The sequence below is a fragment of the Phyllobates terribilis genome, unplaced genomic scaffold (genome assembly GCF_046119375.1).
Source record: "Phyllobates terribilis strain yellow unplaced genomic scaffold, ASM4611937v1 Scaffold_5__5_contigs__length_657084704, whole genome shotgun sequence".
Lineage (NCBI taxonomy): Eukaryota > Metazoa > Chordata > Amphibia > Anura > Dendrobatidae > Phyllobates > Phyllobates terribilis.
In genome coordinates, this window is record NW_027362765.1 from 465899972 (window position 1) to 465907866 (window position 7895).

The 7895-nt window shown below is 41.4% G+C and overlaps 1 long non-coding RNA gene across 1 annotated transcript in view; it reads left to right on the plus strand.

The window, feature by feature from the left end:
- Positions 1-7390, plus strand: part of LOC141271275 (uncharacterized) — a 212066-nt gene extending 204676 nt beyond the window's left edge. Inside the window, exon 3 of the long non-coding RNA XR_012321879.1 lies at positions 6931-7390. This is a non-coding gene — a long non-coding RNA (uncharacterized lncRNA). The remainder of the gene's footprint in view (positions 1-6930) is intronic.
- The last annotated feature ends 505 nt before the right edge of the window (positions 7391-7895 follow it).

A 7895-nucleotide genomic window follows, 5' to 3' on the forward strand; every position in this document is an offset into this window, starting at 1 on the left:
TAGATTTGGAGTGTTTTTTTTTCTTTTACACTACCCAGTCTATTGCCATTGTCACTTTTTTTTTACCATAGTTTCATGTGAGCCTTCTGTGGCTGATGCAAACTTTTGTAATATGTGAAATGGAAGTGGACATTTGCTTAAATCAATTTTTTCAAATTACAGATTGTTCAAATTCACAGAAACCAGTGAGTTTCATAAAATTATAATTGAGTGTGATTTGTATCAAATTAATTTGCTCAACTCCACACATGTGGGTAGTAGTGTTGAGCGAGTATGAATTGTTAACTCCTTTGGCGATCACGCTGGGTGCCTGTTTGCAATCCCTGCATGTGTCACAGCTGTCTAACAGCCGTGACACTTGCAACCACGGTGACAATAACATAAATGCCGAGCACGCCAAAATACTCGGCAAGCACCCGAGCGTGCTCGCTGAAAGGATTAACAATTCATACTCCCTCAACACTAGTGGGTAGTGTTTGCAGTATGAGCTGCAATTTTCAATGTCACCATTTTGGATTTCATATAACTTAATAATTTGAAAAGCTTGAATTTAATTGAAGCTTTTTCAATAACTAGTGGAAATAGAAAAAACAAAAATTCCACCACAGTTTTTTGCATTTAAAATTTGGCACAATTCATTGCATGGTTTTAAAAACATGTTGCCTTTATTTTATAGGTCAATAATACAACACAGATATAAAGTTTATAAAGTTTTCTAGATTTTCTTTTCATTACATTTTGTAATATCGACGAGGTTATTAATTAACTAACACATGCTGTACAGAACAGAAGAGATATCTTATTAGTAACGTTTATATTCAGTTGTGAACTTGAAAATAAAGGCAGGTTATTTTATATGGCTTGTGATGAGGATTTAGCTGGCTAAATATTAACCACATTTTACATTTTGCACTATTTCCTGTATAATGTTAATACCATGTTGGTTTTATTTCTGCTTGTCAGTACATTTATGGCGATAGAAAGTTTATATATTTTTTTTTTATAATACGAGAGTACAAAGCTGGGTATTGGTGCCCTAGGCAGATGAAGCCAGTGGCGCTTCCCCCCCCACTGATGAAACCTCAGTTCCCAAGAAAAGGAATGGGTCAGAGACTAAGGTAACAGAACCCCTAACACACTCCACCTCCGATGGGTCAGTTAACAAGCTCTGATGACTACTTCCACTAGAATTGTTACCTTTTTCACCCAAAAATACCAGCAAAAGTAAAAAAGTAGTGTACTTTAGGAGTGAGGCTCAACAGGGAGTGCAATTTCAAAGTTAAATATAGAATCATTCATTGTTTGTGGACCATTTACACAATGCAAGGGACAAATAGCGATATTCATCACGCTTTAAATGTCAGACACAAGGACAGTCATGAAAACTAATATAAATTAACTATAATGGGGGCTGTTTGGTTTCAATTAACATGTCCTGCATTTGTTGGATACCCTAGTGGAAATTAAGCAGACCCTAGTATAGATAAAGGGATACGTATGATGGTTTTTGCGTCCGTCATGTGACAAATACCATTTGCAAGAAAGCTGATGGTGGTTCTGGTGCCATATTCTTGTACGGATAGCAGTTCTGGTGGCATATTCGTGTAGTGATAATTGTTCTGGTGCTGTATTCATGTACTACTAATGGCTGTGGTGATGTATTCCTGTAGTGATTAAGGCTATGGTGCTGTATTCATCACCAGAATGAGCATCAGTATTTAAATATGAAACCAAAATCATCATCAGAACATTAATAGAACACCAGGTCATCAATGCTACATAAATATGGCACGGGAACCATCATTAGTAAATAAATAGGTCACTAGAACTACCATCAGTAAATTAATACATCTTCAGAGCCACCATCAGTACATTAATGTGTCACCAGAACCATAATCTGTTCTTGAATACATCATGAGAACCATTGTCAGTAAATACACCAGTGCATCACCAAAACCACCATCAGTACATGATTACATCACCAAGTTTAGTACAGCAATCAATTGTAATGTCAAGTCAGCGCCATATACATTTGTATCGCTTGAACCTACAACTTCCAGTTTGTCTTTAACAATGATGAGGAGATGTTGGCAGTTGTTATCAGTCATTATCACACTGTGAGCCATACAGGAACAACAGCACAGATGAGAAAAGCCAGTATCAACAAGTAAATATTTACATACAGGTAACTTATAGATGAAATCTTTTCTGATTGAAGTTATTCTTTTTTTTATGTCCATATTGTCCAGACTCGATGATGTCTTTTCACATCCACATCTCATCTCTGCAGACTCCCAACATGGTGTCCAAGGGAATATCCAGGACTTTAAAAAAACAAAAATACGTGCCTAAGCACTAACAGGCAAGTAGTTGCTAACTACCTGCCTGTTGTGCTTGTCACTAGTGTTGAGCGATACCTTCTGATATCGAGAAATATCGGATCAGATTGGATCGGACCGATACCCAAAAAGTATTGGATATCGCCGATTCCGATACCGGAAACCAATGCAAGTCAATGGGACACAAATATCGGAATAAAAATAAACTCTTTCTTTCCTTGTAGGTTAATTCTACATGAAGAAGAACTAAGAATAATGTAGAATGACATGAAAAGCCGGCAATTCAGCAGCGGCATACACCGGTACCAGACAATTTACAACAGAAAGAATAGAACATCACACATAGATTAGATAGATAGAAGCATGTCAGTCACATATATATGAAGTACAGTGACAGTGTTGCTTACTCTACTTGTCATTTAGTGCAAAGGATTTATTAAAAAAAATAACAGTGTTTTCATGCACCGTCTCTTTAAAAACGCCGGCCGGCAATTCAGCAGCGGTACCCGACAATTTAGAATAGAAAGAATAGAGAATCACACATAGATTAGATAGATAGAAACATGTCAGTCACATATATAATAAGTACAGTGACAGTGTTGATTACTGTACTTGTAATGTAGTGTTAAAATAAAGGATTTATTAAAAAAAAAAATTGGCGTGGGGTTCCCCATAATTTTAGGCTCTAGCGGAGGTTAAGCAGACGGCTGGGGCAGATGTTTGAAGCCTGGGAAGGGGGTAATACCCACGAAGCTTCCCAGGCTACTAATATCAGCCCCCAGCTGAATACCTAGCCTTTACTAGCTATTAAAATGGGGGACCCCAAAAAAAATGATGTTGGGTCCCCCCTATTTTAATAGCTAGCAAAGGCTAGGCAGACAGCTGGGGGCTGATATTAATAGCCCAGGAAGGGTGCCATGAATATTGGCCCCCTCCCAGGCTAGAAACACCATCCGCCAGCCGCCCCAGAAATGGCGCATCCATAGGATGCGCCAATTCTGGCACTTAGCCTCGCTCTTCCCACTGCCCTGTAGCGGTGGCAGTGGGGTAATAGGGCTGGGGTTGATGTCAGCTTATAATGCCTGCTGACATCAAGCCCAGGTTAGTAATGGAGAGGCGTCTATAAGACACCCCCATTACTAACCCCATAGTCAAAGTTAAAAAAACCCCACAAACACCCAGAATAAAGTCCTTTAATTGAAATAAAGACACAATTCTTTATTGTTCTAAATTAAACCATACTTACCATCACGCCCATTCCATCTGAAGCCAACGATCTCCTGCAATAAAAGTAAAATAATAAAGCAACCTCATCCTTACCTTTCCATGGTTCCCACGACGGCTCCAGCTCTGCTACATTCACATGACAGGCTGGATCGCAGCCGAAAGCTGCCATCCAGCTTGCCATGTCGCAGAGACTGAGAAGCGCAGGCATGCTTGCGCTCCTCAGTGTCTGGCTGTGACGGCATAAAGATGAGCCGAGTTCATGTCCAATGAACTCAGCTCATCTCATGCACGTCACTGACAGCATGGGAAAATTCTCCTGCTCAAGCGCTGAGCGCAGGAGAATTTTCCCACGCTGTCAGTGATGTGCATGAGGTGAGCTGAGTTCATTGGACATGAGCTCACCTCATGCATGTCACTGACAGCGTGGGAAAATTCTCCTGCGCTTGCAGTGAGCGTGAGAGAATTCTCCTGCTCAAGCGCTGAGCGCAGGAGAATTTTCCCACGCTGTCAGTGACGTGCATGAGGTGAGCTCATGTCCAATGAACTCAGCTCACCTCATGCACGTCACTGACAGCGTGGGAAAATTCTCCTGCGCTCAGGGCTTGAGCAGGGAATTTTTCCCACGCTGTCAGTGACGTGCATGAGGTGAGCTCATGTCCAATGAACTCAGCTCACCTCATGCACGTCACTGACAGCGTGGGAAAATTCTCCTGCGCTCAGCGCTTGAGCACGAGAATTTTTCCACGCTGTCAGTGACGTGCATGAGGTGAGCTGAGTTCATTGGACATGAACTCGGCTCATCTCGATGCCGTCACAGCAAGACACTGAGGAGCGCAAGCATGCCTGCGCTTCTCAGTCTCTGCGGCATGGCAAGCTGGATGGCAGCTTTCGGCTGCGATCCAGCCTGTCATGTGAATGTAGCAGAGCTGGAGCCGTCGTGGGAACCATGGAAAGGTAAGGATGAGGTTGCTTTATTATTTTACTTTTATTGCAGAAGACATTGACTTCAGCTGGAATGGGCGTGATGGTAAGTATGGTTTAATTTAGAACATTAAAAAATTCTGTGTTTATTTCAATTAAAGGACTTTATTCTGGGTGTTTGTGTTTTTTTTTTAACTTTGACTATGGGGTTAGTAATTGGGGTGTCTTATAGACGCCTCTTCATTACTAACCTGGGCTTGATGTCAGCTGGCATTATAAGCTGACATCAACCCCAGCCCTATTACCCCACTGCCACAGCTACAGGGCAGTGGGAAGAGCGAGGCTAAGTGCCAGAATTGGCGCATCCTATGGATGCGCCATTTCTGGGGCGGCTGACGGCTGGTGTTTCTAGCCTGGGAGGGGCCAATATTCATGGCACCCTTCCTGGGCTATTAATATCAGCCCCCAGCTGTCTGCCTAGCCTTTGCTAGCTATTAAAATAGGGGGGACCCAACATCATTTTTTTGGGGGTCCCCCATTTTAATAGCTAGTAAAGGCTAGGTATTCAGCTGGGGGCTGATATTAGTAGCCTGGGAAGCTCTGTGGGTATTACCCCCTTCCCAGGCTTCAAACATCTGCCCCAGCTGTCTGCTTAACCTCCGCTAGAGCCTAAAATTACGGGGAACCCCACGCCAATTTTTTTTTTAATAAATCCTTTATTTTAACACTAAATGACAAGTACAGTAATCAACACTATCACTGTACTTCTTATATATGTGACTGACATGTTTCTATCTATCTAATCTATGTGAGATGCTCTATTCTTTCTATTCTAAATTGTCGGGTACTGCTGCTGAATTGCCGGCTGGCTTTTTTAAAGAGACGGTGCATGAAAACATTATTATTTTTTTTAATAAATCCTTTACACTAAATGACAAGTACAGTAAGCAACACTGTCACTGTACTTCTTATATATGTGACTGACATGTTTCTATCTATCTAATCTATGTGTGATGCTCTATTCTTTCTGTTGTAAATTGTCGGGTACCGGTGTATGCCGCTGATGAATTGCCGGCCGGCTTTTTTAAAGAGACGGTGCATGAAAACACTATTATTTTTTTTAATAAATCCTTTAACACTAAATGACAAGTACAGTAAGCTGAGCGCTGCCATCCAGCTTGTCATCCTTCAGAGACACTGCAGAGTGCAGGCATTATGGGAACTTCCGATTCCGGTATTCGATATTCTAAAAGTATCGGAACTCAGTATCGGAACTCCGATACCGCGGATATCGGTCGATACCCGATATTTCAGTATCGGAATGCTCAACACTTCTTGTCACCATTCTCCGCTGGCACACAGCGATCACAGACTTCCACTGATGTCAAGTTAACAGATCGGCAGTTTGTCTTCCTGTTGACAAGATGGGACTACTGGTGTCATGCTGATCAGCTGGCTCCCTGCTACCTAATTGGGGAAGCCTGCTGTCAATCCGCATTACTCCAGTAGTCCTGCCCTGTCAACAGGAAGAGAAACTGCTGCTCTGTTGACAGGGAGTAGCTGAATCTCTGGCAGGAGCAGTCAATGACCGGCACCAGGTACAAAAGACAGGTAGTTGCCTCTGTTAGCAACTACATACCTTTTTTTTTAAAGTCCCGGATATCCCCTTTAAAAATAAGAGTGTTATTAAAATGACCTCTGCATAAAATTATCTGTCAATGTTATGACCTAAATAACCCTTTTATGTATATGGCCTCCACACTGTCCACCTTAGTGATCTATAGTCACCCCACTGTCTGCCATTTTCAGCTATATCCAGCCCTCTGTTCGCCCTTATTAACAATGATCTATGCCATGGCTGTCCCTTCTCCACTGCTTTCCGTTACACACTCTATATCTCCACACTGTCCCACTGCCATGCTAACCTCTCTCATACTGGGCTCTCATTTAATGCTGCCCCCTTTCCATATCAATTCTGTGTCCCCTCTTCACACTATGCCCTCATACTGCCCACCACACTGCCCTCTCCAGACTGTACCCCCTCTTCATACTGTCCCCCTAAACAGTATGATGGTCGCTACAGCCGCTCATTCATTATGATAACCACAACAGCCTCAATATACACTATGACGTCCACGACAGCCCCCCCATGCATTAAGATGCCCACCACAGTGTCATCACCACCGCAGACCCTCATATATAAAGTTTTGCATTTTTTAAAAAAATGTGATTACTTCTGTCTGGTTGTTGTGATGCCATTTTCCTGCTGATTTTAGTTAACTGGAAGCAAATGGTTGTCAGCTATATGGACAAAATTGTGTTTGACATTGTTTTATCCCTTTATGTGTTCGTTTTCAATATTTACTGGGCCAAATGTTTTGCATATTTTGTCATGGGTAGTCGAATTTTGGCTAAATTTTTTTTTTTATGTGTGTGTTTTTAGGTTAAAACATGACAAAGACAAAGCCAAATTTATCACCAGATAACTGAAAGATTATTATTCTGAGAGTGAAGTCAGGCAAAAGCCAAAAAGAGGTAACTATGGAATTCAACTGTGTCACGTATCAAGTGTGACATATATTAAAGAAAGAAAAAGAAGGTTATGGAACAGCTGACAAACCTAGAAGTGGACGACCACGGAAAACATCCTCCAGAGTTGATCACATTATTAAGAAAAAGTCAGTACCTGATGTCCATAAAAGTGCTGTACAGATTTTGCACAAAATGATTGAAGAATATGGGGTCAAAGTGAGGCGCCAAACTGTGGTGCATTGGCTAAGAGCAGTAGGGTTGAATGCATGAGTTCCAGTCAAGAAACTTTTCATCTCTGCAAAGAACCAGAAGGTCCGACTTGAGTTTGCCAAAGAACAGAGCCAATGGAAAGAGACAGATTGGTCAAAGGTGTTGTGGTTGGATGAATCCAAGTTCAATCTGTTTAGTAGTGACAAGCACTATATATAATGTCCAATAGGAAAACGTAATGATGTAAGGTACCAAACACCTACAGTGAAACATGGTGGTGGCAATGTCATGGTTCACGGCTGTTTTTCTGCATCTGCCATTGGCCCTCTGCATAGAATTTTTTTTTTTAAACAATGTGTTTATTGAATTTTGCACAAAAATCAGAACATACAATCTATAGGGCCAACAGATGCCCAAAACTGTGCCCCAACCGTTGGGCTTACAAAATGTACAAATGAACAGTATAAAAATAAAATAAAAGGAAAATACATATACATAAAAGAAAACAAAAGAAAAAAGAATGGATTAATTACATTAATTTCCCCATATATTAGATGGTTGTGAGAAATAATTTATATCCGTAAGTGCTGTGAATGTCGCATGGCTCATATTTACACTATTGCAAGATCGGAGGTGCAAGGTAGGGAGAGGGGCCCAGAATCGTCC